This window comes from Acartia tonsa, chromosome 7 (genome assembly GCF_053477335.1).
Source record: "Acartia tonsa isolate MP-2025a chromosome 7, ASM5347733v1, whole genome shotgun sequence".
Classification (NCBI taxonomy): domain Eukaryota; kingdom Metazoa; phylum Arthropoda; class Copepoda; order Calanoida; family Acartiidae; genus Acartia; species Acartia tonsa.
In genome coordinates, this window is record NC_137266.1 from 14,360 (window position 1) to 34,380 (window position 20,021).

The window sequence follows — 20,021 nt, forward strand, 5'->3', positions numbered from 1 at the left end:
CACGTTGCAATACAATTGCAACGAAAAATACTCAAAACATTAAAATCAGATTCCGGAGGAATCGAACCCATATATATATATATACTGGGACTTATACCCCAGCCTCAAAAAAACAAAATCAGATTCCGGAGGAATCGAACCCAAACGCACTGGGAATATACCCCTGCTCAAAAATCAAATTCAGATTCCGTAGGAATCGAACTCACACCTCAACTCCTTGTTCATGCTCCTATTCCATATATCGTTTATATCATACACCATTCATACCGCTGATATTATCAATAAAAATCTCTTCAATTCAGAATTCTTTTTTGTTTTTTATATTTCGGCTCCTGGAGTTTTTTGGCTGGTTTTATCGGGAATACGCGCCGTTATCTTGGGGTCGGGTGTGAATACACCCCCATTCACAATGGGGAGTTATTCACACTAGATTTTCAAAACAGATGTTTAAAAGGAAATGTGTCGAGTAGGGTTGCCAAGGATCACGACGGGAATAGTGACTTCCTAGGAAGGCTTTGGTTCCTTAATTGTTCCAAACTTACACTTGGAGAGGTCGCGACCAATGGTAGGAGGATATCTGCGCACAGTAGAATATAACTTGTCATTTTTATATTCCTTATTATGTTATTATGTTTATCGGACATTGCACTGGCTTGGCAAGCGCCAAAGTATACCAGAGGCTCAACAACCCTGAGAGGGTTACGCCATCCAACTGGTGCAATGTCGCATGGGATTCATTACGAAAATAAAATTAATTATTTGTACCGCTATAAAATGAACTAGGTGGAGACGTGTTCAATCCCATGCAAGGTACTATACCAACCTGTTGCTATGTAAAAACACACAATCCACAAGCGAATCAAGAAATCAATGCATCAAACTACATAGTAACCATTATAAAACTATTTAAAATAAAATATGTTGTACCTTTATGAGGAAAATCTTATCTTATCTTATCTAACATGTTGCTAGTCATTCAAAAAAGAAATATCCTATAAAATCTAAAATTAAATGCTCTGATAGTTATATTATTTATTCAATTCAATGTAAAAAATGTGATATGCAATATGTAGGCCAAACTACGACACCTGTGTGTAGACGCTTTAACAGCCACTCATGGGATATCATAAATAAAAAGAATGAGAAACCTGTACCAAAGCATTTTAACAGTAGAAACCACTCTCATTCAGATATGATTTTTACACCTTTTGAAAAATTAAATAAAAAAGATAAAACTTTATTAGATGTTCGTGAAAAATATTGGATTTTAGAAAAAAATACTGTAATCTTTGGATTAAACAGAAATTATTAATTGCCAGTTGCAACCTTAAATTTTTTTTCTTGTACCTCCGTTTTTTGTCTTTATTATATATAACATTTTTGTAATAGTTATTTAACCCTTTAAACAGATGATTTTCAACAACCGCCCAAATTTTGACCATTTTGACCGCCTGTATTGTTATCAAACTAATTTTCCCCCAAAAAACTAATTCAATTCTTGACAATGCACGAAGATACTGCTAAATTTTATGTGAAAAAATGTATATAAATAACCATGTAAGTTGTTTTATCTTATAGAATTTTTTTATTACATATTTTAAATTTACATAGTCCTGTTGTTACTACGCTTTTTGTTGATATAATTGTCCTTGTTTCTTTAAATTTTGACCATTTTGCTAAAATGATTTGTTATGTTATTGTGTATATAACCATTTCTTATACTTTTTTGTGAAAAAATTTAATATTTTTTTAGACCCTGATGATGTTTATGCCAATAAACGAAAATATTCGGAGCTGATGTGTTGATTTTTTTCCTTGTTGGGGAATAGAATAGTTGGTGCGCGTCCTTTTTATGAATATAGAACAAATCTAACATGACTAAATTAAAGATTTTACCAAACCTAAAATTGTTGTAAAAAAGTTAAGAATCAACAAGTTATGAACAGAGATACAGGCATTCTGGTAAGGATTATAGTGTTGCTACCCTTTTCTAAATCGTGCCTAACTATTACGGGAACCACCATGCAAAGTTTGAAATAGATAGGTCAATTCTAACATGCCTAAGTTAACGAAAAAAACTATCTCTCTGTGATGGACGGACAGATGGACCTACCCTAATTATAGAAAAGCTTCGCTTTTAAAAAGAAAGTCGTTTTTCTACCTTTTCCCAAAATGAGGCTCTTTCTCAAACGTGAGTTTCATACTAGTATATACCAGTTGAAAACATATTTATCAAAAAATTTTAACTACCCTAAACCAAAAAAGATAGTTAAAATTTCTTCCTCTCTCTGCCTACAAAGAATTGGGATTGTCCTTAAACGCGCAGTTCATACCAGTATATACTAGTTGAAAAGCAATTCTTTCCTATTTCATTAGATGTGCTTTGTTAAAACCAGGGATATATGGGGATAAGACAATGGCCAATAAATTCATGAATAAACCCATAGCCTATGCAATGATGATACACAAAAAATTCCAGGAATCTACAGGGATAGGACAATAGCCAATAAATTCATATATATTATCCAATGATGATACACAAATTACCCCATCAGTAGATTACAATTATTGGTGGAACAAGGGAAGGCTGTTTATTACACACTAGTCCCAAAAATTTTATATTTACGTTTTCTCTTATATGTGGTTTAACCCATTAGTGCTGAGCGCCACTTTTATGGGCCGATCAAGCTGAAAGTTTCAGGGAAGCTTTATAATGGTCAAAACGGAATTCGTATTTTTTTGTTTTGCTCTAGTGGCGTGCACAGGAAAGTTGCAAAAAAACCCGGTTCGGCTCGGCCATAAATACCAACAAGGCATTATTACCCGTTTTGGGCGGTTTCCGCCGGCGTTAAAACCCGGTTTTGCTGTAAAAACCCGGTTATTTCGACCAAAAATCGAAAAATGTAATTTTTGAACGCCAAAAGTGAGATGAACACTTTTTAGAACTTTGATACGATCCGAAATTGAAAACTACACAACCTCATGTAATCTATAGAGCTACAAGTATAATACGAAACAATTTATTTCAAATTTAGTGTTTCGGCTATAGGTGCCGCTGTTTTCGGGTAAAAAAACCCGTTGCTCAAAGTTTTAAAAGACACACACTACAAAAAAAGAACATATAAAATTTGGGTGTTACATATCAGAAAACAATCATAAAACTATTGGGTGACACATATAGAGATTACTAGGGTTATTATGGTGGCTTAAACCCTTACTAATGACGTTAATTGTTATTTTTATTGGTTGAAAAGTTAAAACCGGGTAATAAAAACCGAAACCGAGCCAGGTTTTAAAACTGTCGGGTATTTATGGCCAAGCCGAACCGGGTCATAATAGGGCGTAAAAAAACGATAAAAAAATCATATAAAAATAATAATCTGAATAAAACGAATTCACAAATAGAAAAAAAAACATTAGATTTCACGAAAAAAATCAGCGACTTTACTATAAAAACAAAAAAGTTAGAAGGGGTATTTTGAATTTTCATGATTTTCAAAATTTGTTGAGCTATACTGGCAAACGGAAGTAAGCTAAACTGCCTGCTCCAGGGGGAAATGAAAGCCAGGGTAGTAGAGGAGGGATTCATACTGAGAATGATGCAATTATGAAGCTGGAAACCGTTTTTTTTCCATTTTTCAGAACCGGGTTTTAATGCCCAGTTCGGCACTAATGGGTTAACAACCTTTTATTGAATTTTGATGGGTCGGTTGTTTTCAAACGTGCCAACTGTTAATTAGATGTACATCCCCAATGATTATACACTAAATTACCCCTTCAATTAGATAATAATTAGTGGTTGAAACGTTTGGATAATTAATGAACCAACCAATCTCAATTCAATAAAGACACCAAAGTTGTTAAGCCAACACATAAAAAAACGTTATTATTAATTATAGAAATGCTTTTCTTTTACCAAACCAATAACGTATAAAGCAATAAAAACAACTTTAATTAAATTGTGAACCCCCCTCTAAAATTGTGACTTCTATTTTATGATTTAACAGCGGATACGCTCCCTAGAAGCCTCTAGGGGCATTGAAGGTGGGAGTGAGAAAAATCGATACCCCCCCCCCCATCCATAAAAGCGAAGCTATGAAACGGTAGAACAAACGAACATTTATACTTGTAGTGTGTCAAAACTGAAAAATCAGAACAGAAATGTATAACCTCGAATCAAAATTTTAATTAAATTTGTTAAAAAACTGCAGAAAACAGGATAAGGTTAAGGACATACTTACGTTTTTAGGACTTGATTATAGAGATGCTTTGCTTATAACATTGAACTTTGTTGTCCTAAGAATCAGTATTCCAAAAATCAAAACAATCGGACGATTTTATCACATACAAATTTATTGTTAAAAAAGTTAAAAATCAATATGTTTAAAATGGACATACGGACATTCTGGTAACGATTATAGAGTTGATATGCTTTCTAAATCGTACCTAACTACTACAGGAATCACCATGCAAAGTTTGAAATCGATAGGACAATTCTAACATGCCAAAATTAATGAAAAGAGCTATTTGTTACAGATGTACGTACGGACGGACAAACGTACTGACGGACGAACTTACGGACGGACAGACGGACCGACCCTAATTATAGAAAAGCTTCGCTTTTAAAAATTTCTAATGTATACGTTAACTTAACTTTCTATTTTGGATGGAAGATATCTAAAACCAAAATCTAAAAGGATGAGAACAAGAGTGTCAAAACTTAATAAAGCACACCTTATATACAAAATATAAACAAAAATGTTCTAATTACAGTTTTTTGTTTAAGTGCATAAATTTTTTATAACTTGGTTATTGAGATGCTTTGCATAAACCTTAACTGTCGGAGGGCGGGGGGGGGGGGGTTAAACGCCCCCCCCCTCTGGTTTTTTTATCTCATTTTCTGTGTGTGAAAGATAAAGAGCCCAAACTGGTTGACTTTTTAAGTATTGGTATGACACATAACTGAGGGTTGGAATTTTTTGAATATCTCCATCCTGGCGGGCACAGGTTGACAGCAAACCTGGCAAGGTCATCCAGGTAAAAAGCAAAAGTATTTTTTTGACTTAAACACAACATTTTATCCTACCACAATACTAAAATATCCTCTAATAGTACAACCTCATATGAAATACAGGTGTTCAAGTCAATTTCAGATTCCAGGTATGATCCTGTAGGTCCTGATTCCTCAGGTCTCCAGAAATCTTTAAAGGCTCCTATGACCGCAATTTCTGACTTGCACAAAAAATTTTAGCCTTCTAGCTCCAATAGGAAGAGGGGGGAAGTTTAACGCCCCCCCCCCCCCCTCGACGGATAAAGGTGCAGCAAGGGGCCCGACTGTTAAGGGTTAAAGTATTATTGGTATTGAGTTTAGTTAACCAGGGATCTAAAGGGATAAGACAATTGTTGATCAATTGGTGTACATCCCAAATTATGATACACAAAATTACCTCTTCTTTACGTTACAATTAGTGGTTGAAATGTTTTGACACTCAACTAAATGAACCAACCAATCACAATTTAATAAATCCCCCAAAGTTGTTAAAATAACAAAGGTTCCCTTAATCACTGGTAGTTGGTTAGCCCTGAAGATTTTTGTAATTCCCCCTCTAAAAAACAGGAAATTCCGCGCACTTTATACTATACTAGCGGCTTCGCCCCTAGTCTCTTTTGCATCAACCTTTTTTTTGTATTTAAGAGTTAAAAAGAAAGAAAATAAATTGGTGGGGGATGGGGGTTAGTTGACCCCCCTTTTTAAATTTTAGTTTGAAAAAGAAAATTGCTTAAAACCATAGATATACCAGTAGGTATATTCCCTAAAGAGTAAAGCCCAATTCGCTGACATCTTAAGCTTCAGACAGATAGACAGACAGACAGACAGACAAACGTCATTCTACTTTGTATTATAAGTAGGCTAATTTTATTTACAAGGAAGTGGTGAAAAAGTTTCAAATACCACCCCCTCCCCCCTCCCCCTCCCTACCTTTCTTAAACAGAGTGCTTTGTACGCATATGCTTTAAAAACCTTTTTAAAAAATGAGTGCGATTTTAGGGGAAAGGTGGAAACAGGATTTGTATATATATGGCTAATTTTAGTCTTACTCGTTTGTCTTTGCCTACTTTTTTACAAAGAACGTACTATGCAGTTCAAAATCTGTTGTGTAAGTTTTACAATTTATATATTTAAAGATAAATAAAATTGAAGTAAAAAACGTTGTTTTACTATAAAATATATATATATATATTTATGCTGTAATACAGTATACATATCTTTTAATTAAATTGCATAAGATGTTATTTAGAAAAAATATTTCAAAGGCACAACTTTTTTTAAGGGACCCTTTTCAATAATTATGGTCGGCCTGTCCGTATTTTTTTTACAACAATTTTGTATAATTTAATTATTAAAACAGACATCTCAAACTTTGCACAATGATTCCTAAGTTAGGTAAAATTCAGAAAGCGCAGCAACTCTATAAACGTCACCAGAATGTCTGTATGCCCATTTAAGTTGAAATTAAGTTCTGACACTCCACAAGAGTAATTGTTCATTTGTCATTCTTTCTGATTTTAAATCTTCACTTTAATAGATGTTGTCATCCTTGTTTTGGTGCATTTCTTTTGATTCTAATAATGTTTAATGCATTAAGTATTTTTTCATTCACTTTTGCGTTTTGATTTTTTTTTAACTGTTTTAAGACAGCTCATACCAATAACGAAATTAATTCGGAAGAAAATCACGAAACCTATACGTGTTTTTCAGCTGTCGTTGGTGGGCAACACATCGTAAAATTGACGACCTCTCCATTTGTCCCCCAAATATTATTTTAGATTTATTTTGCTTGTTGGTTATACCTTATTCCTGGTTTTAAGATATTTTATGAAACAAATGTAACAGGGATCTAAAGGGATAAGACTATGGTGAAAAAAAAGATGTACGTACATCCTAAATGATGACACACAAAATTACCCCTTCTATAGATTAAAATAAGCGCTTGAAAAGTTTGGATACTTAACTTAATGAGCCAAACAATCCCAAATTTGTTGAGCCAATAAATAAAACGACGTAATCGTTAAACTTTGGGGGCTAGTGTGATAAACAGCCCATTGTCCCATCTCTCCATGTTTTAGATTTTGACCCCCCCCCCCATTTAAAAAAATGCCTCTTTTAAAAAAAGTTGGGAGCTAATTGAATCTAAGGATAAAACTACACTCTGCACTTTTTTTCAAGAAAATCTTCTCTAAAATTGGGGTCGTTTATTATTATATTTTTTGTTTAGGTTTTTCTCTCTGTCCTGTTGGTGGTGAACTTGTCTATGCAGCAAGGGACAGATCGATGTGTAGAAATTAATCTGTGCAGTCCCTGCAATCGTCAAAATCGATCCTGGAGTTATTGTAGGAGATTGGGATGTGGCCGTCGAGCCCTTCATTCTGTAGAACATTGTGATCCAGATCGATGTGTGAAAGAATTTTATCAAGCTTTCGAGGATTTCACTAAAGGTCTCTCTTGGGATGATGCTTATGAACAGTATGACAAGTGCATGGAAGGAAAGTAGTGACCTCTGATGCAGAATACAACTCCAGTTATATGTCAATGATCGGGTCATGGAAAGAAAACAAATTTGCGGGTTTCATTTTATTTTCAAAGTAGCTTTTGAAAGGTTATTTTAGGTTAGGTTAGGTTAAGTAAATGTTAATGATTGTCCCGCAGAGTTAGAAAATATGCCCCGCAGGGGAATAAATAGGAGAAAAGCACCTGTGAAAATACGATGAAACCTGCAACTTCGTTTTCTTTCCATGATCCCAATGATCTATTCATATATTTATAAATGCTATATGTTCAGTTAGAAACTAGTTTTCACAATGTTTTACAGACAGAATTGTCCGCAGAAAATTAAATCTGTTTTGTTGGCCCAGGCATTGTGGCCCTTGACAATTGTTTATAATACAATATGATTATTATTTTGGTTTCCAGTGTGGCTCAGAACCGGTTTTATTACTGCGGAAATAAATCTCATTTTGAAACCCATATTAGAATAGTTATTTTTTAAGAATTTGATGTTATACATTGAAATAAATATTTAAAATTTATATTTTTCTTGTATTCTTATATAAAAGTAATAGGATGGTTGTCAGTATGTCTGTCTGTACCAAAGGATCTTGCTAACCGCTGACCCGATATGGTTCTCCTTTACAGGGTAACTTTTGATAGGTCCTTGGAAGGTTTTAAACTATTATGGGGGATCGAGAAACATAACCCTCCCAAAATAAATTTACCCCTCCAAATTTGTTTTCTATTTTGTCTTTTTAAATCTAAAGTAAAAATGGGTTATCAAATTCAAATTACTCCAGAGCCCCTAGAGGCCACTAAAAAATTATTTATATTTGGAGAAGATTTTCACAGAATTTATGTTGTATTTTTTTATATTTCATTTATATGAACGGCTGCTTCAGTATAATAAAGGGGCTCTGGGAAGGTAAGGGGCAGAAAAATACTCTCTTAAGTCTTGCCCTAGACAGGTTTTAGGCTATTTAACGGCCTATAAGGTCGTAATACTAAATATTTTGTTGTTGGAAGGTTGCGTGATTACCAATATAATATTTTAGGTTAATGTTATATAATCGATCAAGGATTACCAACCACTGCACTGGACCAATTAGGTTCTTCTTTACAGGAAAGTTTTATTTAAATAAATAAAGGAAATGTTCCTAGATATTATTAAGATTAAGGGAGAAAGGTTTCGTGATTTTAAGTTTTTGCATATTCTCTCTCTTTCTTTTTTTCTTTGTCATGATAACTCATAATCTGCTCTATAACTCACTTTGTCTGTTTGTCTATTTTATAATAGATTTTGTACTTCGCTACTTATGGATGTTGTCATCCTTGTTTTATTGCATTTTTAAAAATTAAAAAGGAGTATGTTTTTCCTTTAAGTATTGACTATTGGCTACGCCCCTAGAGGCCACAAAGATCTCTTGAAGAAGGTTGAGGTCGAACCCCCAAAAACATTTTTAGTTTTAAAAAGTATAATATAAAAATTTTAGGACCTAAGAGATAGATAGATAGATAGTTGGATTGAATAAAAGTTAAATGTTTTGGCATTGGATTTTTGAAAAAAAAGTTATGATGAAATGCTTTGGAATGGGAGTTAACTTAGTTTAATATGGATCAGTTTTTTAATATATTATTTATGAGAGAAAGGGGACAATTGGCTGTTTATTACACTAGTCCCCAAAGTATTAGGAGCTAGATAGATAGAGGGATTGAAAAAAAGTTGAATTTTTTTTAATTGGATTTTTGAAAAAAAAAGTTATGATGAAATGCTTTGGAATGGGAGTTAACTTAGTTTAATACAGACCAGTTTTTAATATATTTTTTTTTCCAGAGAGAGAGGGGACAATTGGCTGTTTATTACACTAGTCCCCAAAGTATTAGGAGCTAGATAGATAGATAGATAGAGGGATTGAAAAAAAAGTTATGATGAAATGCTTTAGAATGGGAGTTAACTTAGTTTAATACAGAACAGTTTTTAATATATGTTTCAGAGAGAGAAGGGAACCATGGGCTGTTTATTATACTAGTCCCCAAAGATTTATAATAAAGTTTTTTTTATTTATTGACTTAACAACTTCTGGGACTTAATATTAGGTTGAGTGTCCAAACGTTTCAACTGCTATTTCTAATTTACAATTTTGTGTATAATGATTGGGGATGTGCATCAATTTATCAGTCATTGTCTTATCTTTTAAGATCCTTGATTTTTTCGTTTGTTTACTACCTAATGTCAGGTTAGGAAATTAATATTTTTCCTTTTTTCTTGAATAATCACGCAACCGTCTCAATACCAAGATATACTTCTTAAATATTTCATTCTTTATGAAACAACTAACGCGGTTGAGCACATTTCACATTTGAGCTAATTTTTCGAAGGGGAAATAAAGCAGGAAAGTTGCCTAAAACCATCCCAAGACTTTGAGATAGAAATAAAATAACTTTTATAAAATGTTAAGGTTTTATAAATGTAAAATCACGCAATCTCTTGTATATCAAAGCTTGGGATGGTTTTAAGCTATTTTTCTAGTCATTCTCATACTAGAATCAAACTAAACAGGCCTTTTCTTTACTCAATTCATAAAATTTAATTTAAGATTTAGAGATTACTAATTTAATTGTTGCCACTATTAATTAGTAAAAAGCATAGAGAAAATAATAAAAGAGAGAAATCGAGGTATTTGAAGGACTAAAATAGGCAGTGGGCCTAGAGGCCTATATTGAGCAATTGCCGCGCTGAATTTTTAATGTTATTCCACCACTTTTCAAAATGGGAATATCTTAAAATTAAATATAATTTCAAGACAATTATAATTGCTGTTTGAAGCATAAATCTAATTTTTAAGGGATGATATAGAAATATTTTGAATTATCATCCATTCTGATGAAACCTAATGAAAGAATATAAAATTATCATTATTAATTTTTCATGACTTTGCTACTGACTTTAATCATAACACTCATTATCAGCTTATAAGATTTATATTGCAGTCTATCTAACTTATATTTTTTAATAAATAAACGTTTTTACAAATTTAATATGAACATTTGATTGTAAATTATAATAATCAGTTTTTCAGTGCCATCTAGCTTTGGATATAGAACTAGAATATCAAAGCGTTCATCAATTTTTATTTTGCCTGAATTTTCTTGTTTTGGATTTTTGTCACTAAAGGGCCAAACCCTGAGGGGTAAATAACATCACTTGAAAATGTTAAAAATATTGTAAAAACGAGTATTGTCTGAGAAAGAACATAGATAGCATTACAGATTATTCACTTATTTAGATTATTCAGTTATGAAATTTTTTATTTAATATTTAGCCTTAGTTTTAATGTATGTCTTTGAAGTAGACAACTAGCGAACCTGGTGGCTGAGAGCTAAACTATTAATTTTTTATTAGTAAACATTTAAAAGTTTTATCATGTTAATTAGATTTAAATATTACATTTAGGCTAATTTGAAAAAAAATAAATTTTTGATCATAAAAGGTGAACCCTCCTATTTTTTAACTAGGCGAAACATACTTTTCTGCTGCACTAAGACCGTCCGCGGCTGTTTGTTTTTTATGATTCTAACTCAAATTGTATTTTAAATATTTTCTTTAATTTTTTTTAAAACATAATAAATTACAGAAAAATAATAATAATTAATAAGATAAATTTTTTTTTATTTTTTTTACATATATAGAATAGGTTATGATTAAGATGCAAAAAGCCGCGGACGGTTTAGATAAATAGCAGACAAATTATTTTAGTAGGGGGGAAGTAATATTTTACAATGAAATTGGGGTGAGTATTCATCCTCTTATCCTTTTTCCTTATGGTAAAAAGCTTTTAAACTATGTTTAAAAACTGATTTTGAGGTATAGAAATATTGTATTCTGTTTGGCAGCTTACTACATTAGTTTTATTTACATTTTTTAAGTATAGAAGCTACTCAATAAGCATAGAATACGTTGATAATTTGACAGGGAAATTACATGGACATTATTTATTGGTCAGTTCGTTTCTCCAGTAGGATGGGAGGGGTTGATTGGGGGTATAGTTGTATTAGTCAGCTAAAAGTAGCATATTATCAGCTTTGCTAATATCTCCATGCATTCTATATCCATTAGCTACTCTTATTTTACTTTGTCTGTCTGTTTTAGGAAAAATGTTAATTTCTCAAATGCAATCTAAAATGCTCTCATTATATTAAACTTTGTTATTAGAGCCTCTACTCTTTAAATACTGTATAGTATGTCCATTTTATTCATATTTATTAAATGTTAAGACTTTTGTATCAAAAGCTTTCTAAAATGCTCTCTCCATAATAACATAAGCAGGGAAGGGGGTAAAAAGGGTTGGATGAGGAATCACTCTTTTAGCCAGCTACTAGTTTTACTGTATTAGAAAACATGATAATCTGGTGTAAGATCCAAGTAAAAATAAATTCATTCTAATTATCAAACTTTGATTTAGAGCATATGATAATATGTCCATACTTTTTATATTTATTCAATCTAATGTTATTAGGACTTTTGTATCCAAAACTCTCTCCATACTAACTATCAAACTTTTTTGGCACAATTTAGTTCATCCATATATGATAGTTAGATAGATAGGGTGAATTTGATAGATAGATAATAAAATGTATGTATAAATAGTAAATACATGGGTAGCAGCCAGCTTGTTGATAGATAGAAATTGAAAGTCTCCCTCACCCAAAGAGACAGAAAACCCAGAGAGGGATGGGATATTGTATAGTAAATTACACTGGTACCCAAAGTTTTACAATCACATTATCGTATTCATTGGCACAAAAACATTGGCTAATGGGTAATTTTGGGTGGGTACATCAATTTATGGTCTTTTGTCTTATCCCATAAGATCCCTTATAAATATAGAAAGAACTCTAGAGAGAGAGGGAACATTGCACTGTAAATTACACTGGTACACAAATTTCTACCTTATTTGTTAGCACAAAAACTTTTTAAAATTCTGATTGGCTGGTCGAAACTTTTTTTAATCAATAACTTGCAAGGGTAATTTTGGGTGGGTACATCAATTTATGGTCTATCGTCTTATTCCTTAAGATCCCTGAAATAAATAGTTACAGAAAAAATCCCAACAGCAGAGTAATAACTAAAAATGATAAGCAGAAATTTTAAATTGGTTTTCATACTGGGAATATTTTCTTATTTATCTGGGCTCGGCAGCCGAGACTTAGCCTCAAGTATAAACCCGCTTAGATGTTTTTTTAATAAGAAGGAGTGCCATATTTTGGTTAGGTTTAGACTTCCAGATGATTTTGAAAATTGTAAAAGGTTGATTTTCCTGTCGGCTTACAGGCGGCTGACGCACAGCTGCCGAACCCTGAATTATCTATAATACAAAGTAGCTTGATTTATGTCCGTCTGTCTGACCGTCCGTCCGTCCCTTAAGATCTCGATAACCACTGAACCTATAGGATTCTACTTCTCAGGAATATACATATTGGTCCTGTGGTGGTTTTAGGCTATTTTCTTGGGGGATGGGACACGTTTTACGAATTTTTTCGAATTCGCTATTTATTCCCGAAAAATTGCAATACATTCACATTTTTTTTCGGCTGGGTAGGTAATAGAAGATGTTATTATACCTCTAGGGGCAAAGCCCCTAGAGACTAGAGGCGCATCCGCTAGTATATTATATGGGAAAGGGTATTATATAAAAACTAAAAAGTATATACATGGAAGTCTTCTTCTACTGATTTATGGGTATGAATCATACTTCCGCCCCCCCCCCCCCCCCCCCCACCTACTGTGAAAACTATGTACTTGTGCCAGGGAGGGAGGGGACATTGGACTATAAATCAAACTAGTCCCCAAAGTTTTTAAAATACACTTTCAATTTCATTGACTCAACAACTTTTAGAACATTTATGTAATTCTAATTGGCTGTTTCAATAAGTTAAGTGTCAAAACGTTTCTACCACTAGTTGTAATTATTACAAAAGGGGAAATCTTGTTTATCTTTACTGGGGTTTAAATCAATTTTCTGGTCCCCAAAGTTTTATAAATACACTTGCTAATTCGTTGGTTTCAAAACTGTCACTGTCATGTTAACAATTTCCCACAATAATATTTAACTTTAAATGAGTAATTTTGTGTATCATAATTAGGGGATTATGTACATGAATGTATTGTTCATTGTCTTATCCCTTTAGATCCCCGACTTGTATAGATAGGGAATACTTTTATGTATATTATACAATTTAACCAAAAATGATCCCTTTGAAATTTGTCTTTTATTATTGAAGCTATTCTATAATTCACTATGAATATTCCAAAAGAATATGCATATCTGTAGCTTTTATATTGTTTTGTCTGTGTGTCTGTTGTTCATGCTTCAAAAGACATACCATAATTTTGAAAGGTTTCGTGATTTCATAAATTATCTCTTTTCTTTGTTATGACAACTGAATATGTGACGAGAAAATATATAGAACAGGAATTTAATGAATTTAAAATCACGAAACCTTGTTAAACAATTGTCTTCTTTATTATGAGGAGTCTAAAAAATCCCCATTTGACTTAAATGTTTCAGTCAGACATACGTACTTACGAATTATATATTAGTGTCTCTCCTTATAAATGTGCTTGATTAAATTTTTAATTGCAAAAAAATTATCTATATAGATTTTAAGCGTAAGAGTAATTTTAATGTGAAAGTTATTTTGTGATATTAAGTAATATCGGTTGGAATTAAGGGGCTATGTTTTCAAAGTGGCTAAAAAATTGCATAAAACCATTCAATGACTAAATCTAAAAATTGAATAGCCATGAAAAACATCCTGTGACGTTTACCTAAATTCAGTTCAGTAGATATTGAGATCCTGAGCTTCAGACCAAAATTTATTCTATAGGGTAATAAATGTATAAGTATAGATGTATATTGTATATAATTACCTGCCTCAATTGGTGGAGACTCTTTTGTCAGCAGGAGGAAAAGAATTTCATGAAACTTTGCTTTCTAAATTTAGCATTTTTTTTTGTTTTTGCAAAACATCTCAGAAAGGGTTGGTGTGATGGAATATGCATTTTCGTGGAAGCTTGATTGATAGATTTGGGTGGTTTTAAGCTATTTTCTAAACCTTCTCTCTATATATCTCACGCTAAAGTATAAAGTAATAGATAGATAGATAGATTAGATAAATATATTAATTTAATTAATAGAAAGATAGAAAGGATGTAACCATGGGAAAAATTTGTTATTAAACTCTGCTTCCGGAATAAGGATCGATACATACATTAGTAAATAAATTCCCAGGGATGATAAACAAGCTTAAAATTGTAGATTGAAATCATTGGTTAAAAAGTTTGAACACTACCAGTCTGAAACTAACCAATTAAAATTGAATAAAAGTTTCTAAGCCAACGAACTTAGATAATTTGGAATAAAACTTTGGGTACCAGTGTAATTTACAGTCCAATGTCCGTTCCCTTACTATCCCTGTAAAGGATATTACCATGGGAAAAAAATGAAAATATTAAACTGTACTTCCGAATTATACAAGATATGTTTACTTTCTTTTAATTTCTTTAGAGATAAAGGGATAATACAATGGACAAATTATTTTTTTCCAAATCAAAAAGCAATTTGCTAGCAGATGAAAAGAGTTTCTAATTTTTGGACCAGGTAGTATTCTGGATAATACATTTATTGATAAGGCAATGGCCAATAAATGATGATACACAAAATTACCAATTAACCAAACAATCGAAATTCAATAAAAGTTTCCAAAGTTGTTGAGCCAACTAATAAGAAAACGTTAATCTAAAACTTTGGGAACTATTGTAATAAACAACCTAATGTTCTCTCCATCTCTTGAAAATTTACTTTGAGAGAAAGAATTAATTGCAATAATGGGTAATTGGGCTGTTTTTTACACTAGTCTCCAAAGTTTTCTTATTGGTTGGCTCAACAATTTTAGGGACTTTTAATGATCTAAAATTGGTTGGTTCATTGAGTTGAGTTTCAAAACGTTATATAAACTAATAATATTCTACAGAGAGGATAATTTTGTGTATTATCATTGGGAACGTACATCAATTTTTCGGCCATTGTCTTATCTCCTCATTCCTGAACAATATTGCAGTGTTTAATTAATTAATATTTATTTCCTTTGAGAAAATAGAATCAGTGTTTCTTGAAAACAGCTTAAAATAATAAAGTTATAAAGTTTATTCATTTTTTTTATTTATTGAACCATGACTCTAGCCTCTAGAGGTTTTCAAGATCTTAAGCTTCAAACAGACAAACAGGTTAAGGAGGGTTAAGACAATTACTGATAAATAAATGATGATACACAAAATGACCTCTTCTGTAGATTAAAATTAGTGGTTAAAGCATTTGGACACTCAACTTTATGAACCAACCAATCATAATTTACTAAAGTCTCCAAAATTGTTAATCCAACAAATAATAAAACGTTGAGAACTAGTGTTATAAACAGCCAATTATCCCCTCCCTCCCTGAATTTTACTACTTTGTATTATAAATGCTATAACAAAAGAATATTATTTGGTTGAAATAAAGGACCATAATCGGAAATAAGACTAAACGGTTTAACGCACAGTGTTAAAGGATATCCTAATACAACTTGGCTGTGATTTATTTGGGAAAAAACAAGGATGAATATACTCATAACATTAATTAATGGAGGGACAAAGTGACTAACAAATTAGCCATGTGACGTCATAAAAATGAGGAAGCTGAAAAGATAAGTGGGAAAGAAAACACCTAAAAAAGAGATGGATAATCACTAATTTTTTTAACGTCACATGGCTGATTTTTGAGTCCCTCAACCAGCAATTAGAAATCAGAAAATCCTTTGTACAATTATATAAAGTACTAGCGGCCACGCCCATAGAGGCCTCTAGGGGGATCTTGAGGAGGGAGGGGTATAATTTGATATCCGTTTGTTTTATAAATTTAAAAAGAAAAGTAACACAAAATTATCTTCTTTAGTCATATCACTGTGAAGAGAACATTGTGTAGTTGCTGTTTTTATTAATTACATAATTTTTCAATGGTTTAACATGATTTAGAAAAAAAATACATTGCTTATACCATGACAATCTTAACTTTTATTTATTTACTAGTAGAGGCTACTAGAGCCTCTAGGCGCACTTGAGGAGGGGGAGTTTAATAATTACTAAATATCAATTGAGTTTTACTTTTTAGGGACGTTTCTGCTGACTACTGATTGAGTTCTCTTTTATAGGGAAGCTTCACATAAGTTGGTTTTAGGCTATTTTTCTGACCCCCCCCCCCCCCAATTTTATAAACCCCTTTGAATACAGAGCACCCTAGATGCTCGGGGTGCAACCAATAGAATAGTATGCATAGATAGATAGATCAAGTAATTTGAGGAAATTGTCTAAAATTGCATAATATGTAGTTTTACTTTTTGCCGCTAGAAGTCTCAATTTTTAAGATAGAATATGATATACATAAAACAAAACAAAATAAAATGTATTTTGAAAACTAAAAATTATTTAGAAATATTATTTAAACTATACAGTAAATCTTTTTGTTTCAATTGTTACAAGTAGTATTTTATATCTTAAATAGTCTTATTCCTTATTGATTAATCAATAACAAGGGTATGTTTATTAATATATAGAATCATTAAATTTTTATCAGCGCTGTGTGTAATGTTCAGCGTTTCTTTTGCCTTGCCCATATCCATAGCCTTCATGAAAGTAAATCTCTAATGTTTAGTTAGGTAAATGACCCACGACCATGGCTTAGTGTCTAGCGAATCCGTTCATCTTTGGGGAGGAGGTAGGTTCAAATCTCTACCCAACTCCGTGTTATAATTAAAGACATTAAAAAATGTTTGTTATGCCAGGTGGAAGACATGAATAGTTAGGGTAGGAGGAATGCCTTGGCCCATATACAGGTGTAAACAAAGAAGATAAAGTATAGAATAGAAAACCCTCAATATTTTTTGGAAATTTATATAAAAGGATTTCTCTCTGAGCAAAATCTAAATACATTATTTCCATAGACATTTGTTTAATTGATCCATTAATCTATAATTACTGTCATATAGCAATTTATATCAGGGAACTAAAGGGATAAGACAATGGTCGATAAATTGTTTTACATCCCCAATTATGATCCACAAAATTACCTCATTTAGATTATAATTAGTCATTGATATATTTAGAAACTCCATGAACCAACCAATGAACCAAAATTCAGTAAAAGTCCCAAATTTTACTGAATTTTGAAGTTCATAATAGTGGGTTTTCAAAAGTCCACTTTCATGGAAATTGCACTTACATTATCTGAAGACAATGATTTTAAATAGCGTTGAAATGATAATTCAACGCTTACAGAAATTCAACTTATTTTAAAATAACTATTTTCAATGGTGATTCATTCTGTATAATAAGATATCTATTAAATGCATTTCTAAATAATTAATGACTTGTGTTTTTTTAATTTTATATATTAAACTAAAACTCTTTAATTAAATCTTAATTTTTTTGGATGTCAAATTTAATTCACAATAATTGTTTCATAAAGAGTTTATGTTATTTGAATTATATTATTCTTATTTAATTGAGACACCTAGTGGCAAAAATTTAAACTACATATAATTGAAATTTTGATAATTTTCATGATTTTCTTAAAATATTATATCTATGTTCACCTATTTATCTATCTATCTATCGTGCCTCCAGCATCTAGGGACTCTGACTTCAAAGATTGGGGCAGAAAAATAGCCTAAAACCATCCTAGAACGTATGTAAAGTTTTCTTAGTTTTCTAGTTTGGTTGTTATTAAAAAAGCAGATCTATAGTATAGATGTATATACAGATAACTACATCCCCATCTTTTTCAATGACCTTTTTCGTCTGCTAGCAAATAATTTTCTGCTGCTTAACTGTGTTAATATTACCGTTACCATTAGTTGATTTTCAGAGACCCAATTGAGGGTCGGCACAAGGTTATTGCGATAGGGAATTACAGTTATTTAACCATCTCTCCCTCTAGTGTTTTACTCTAATGTTAAAATGGTTAAAAAAATACATAGTCCTTTTAATATTAGGATAGTATTAAGTAATCCTATTACATAAAGTGTAAGCTTTTCTTTGTCAAAGCAAAGGATCTCGATAATCGCTGAACCGATATGGTTTTCCTTTACAATGTAGCTTCATATCCATCCCAATCAATTTTTTTATTTTAACACTACAATTGAAAGTGGATGGGTTGATTTCTCCCCCCACGCACTCAAGAATCCTTAGAGGCCTCTAGGGGCGTAACCACTAGTGTATTAATAATTCAGGGAAAAATTAAATTTCATCCGAAGCCTTGCTTGTGACACGAAAGTTTTAAGCCCATGTATATAAAAAAGTGTTTTTGAACTTTGGGGACTCTCTCCCCAATCTTTTATATAAAAGTATCAGGATCTTTGTGTTTTTGTAACAAAAGGATCTCGCTAACCCATAGAATAAGGAGGAATAGAAGTGAAAACCCTAAATATTTCTGGGAAATTTGAAGGAATCTTTGACTTGCGCAGTAAAGACAATAATACTGAAGTACAAATCACAATGACTAGTTGGACAAAATTAAAAAAGTTTAATTTGTATCAAAGTCTAATAGATACTGTTAAATATTTGTTTTAAGCCTATGATATTAAGTTTTATATTGTGTTTTGTAAGATTTAACTATGATTGAATTGCTATTGTTTACAGTGGACAGTAGGTTCTCTTTAACCCATATAAATATTGGTGTCAAACATAGACAACCACTACTAGTACACACCTCATGCAGAGGTAGTGACAGCATTAGATGCTTGGTCGGTTTAGACAAAGATGAAAAGTTACTTATTATGTACACCTTGTTTTGATAAGTATGATTGACTACGTTTATAATTTTTAAGGGTCAGCTAAATGGGTACAACCCCTCTCCCCCCCTGCCCTACCTCAAGTTCATGTATGGATGTAGTTTGAAAACAGCATAGGAGCAAAACCTATCATATAAATGCTGAGAACAATAATTTTGGTACATTTTCGAAAAGTAAGTTGCTTACTTTAATTAAAATTTTTAAGGCTTTGCACATAAAATTCGATTTTAATCCATTGTGAATAGGGAAGAGAAAGCTCGAGGCTTGGCTACAAGGCTTTTAGTAAATTATTGCAAAAGGAATGTATTTTGAATATTTTTCCAGAATAATTACTTAAATCATGTGATTTACTAACAGCCTTGTAGCCGTTTTGGTCTTTCAAATGTTCCAATTTTAATTCAGGCTAGCCAGGCAGAATCTTCTACCTGGATTCTATTCTATACTTTATCTTCTTTGAGAAAAGGTAAAAAATTAGGTAGTTTGGAGATTTTCTTTTTCTTAAACTAAATCTTACCTAGCTATTAGATGCTTCACTGTGAAGATATCCTTAAATACACAAGACAAAGAGACATCCTGTTACTTTTAT

The 20,021-nt window shown here is 32.0% G+C and overlaps 2 long non-coding RNA genes across 2 annotated transcripts; both read left to right on the forward strand.

The window, feature by feature from the left end:
• Nucleotides 1-1,480: 1,480 nt before the first annotated feature.
• Nucleotides 1,481-1,793, forward strand: LOC145324013 (uncharacterized). Its single transcript, XR_013881169.1, has 2 exons — nucleotides 1,481-1,557; nucleotides 1,754-1,793. It is a non-coding gene; the product is annotated as an uncharacterized LOC145324013 (long non-coding RNA).
• Nucleotides 1,794-6,105: 4,312 nt separating this feature from the next.
• On the forward strand, nucleotides 6,106-8,088 carry LOC145324640 (uncharacterized). Its single transcript, XR_013881290.1, has 2 exons — nucleotides 6,106-6,158; nucleotides 7,278-8,088. It is a non-coding gene; the product is annotated as an uncharacterized LOC145324640 (long non-coding RNA).
• Nucleotides 8,089-20,021: the final 11,933 nt, after the last annotated feature.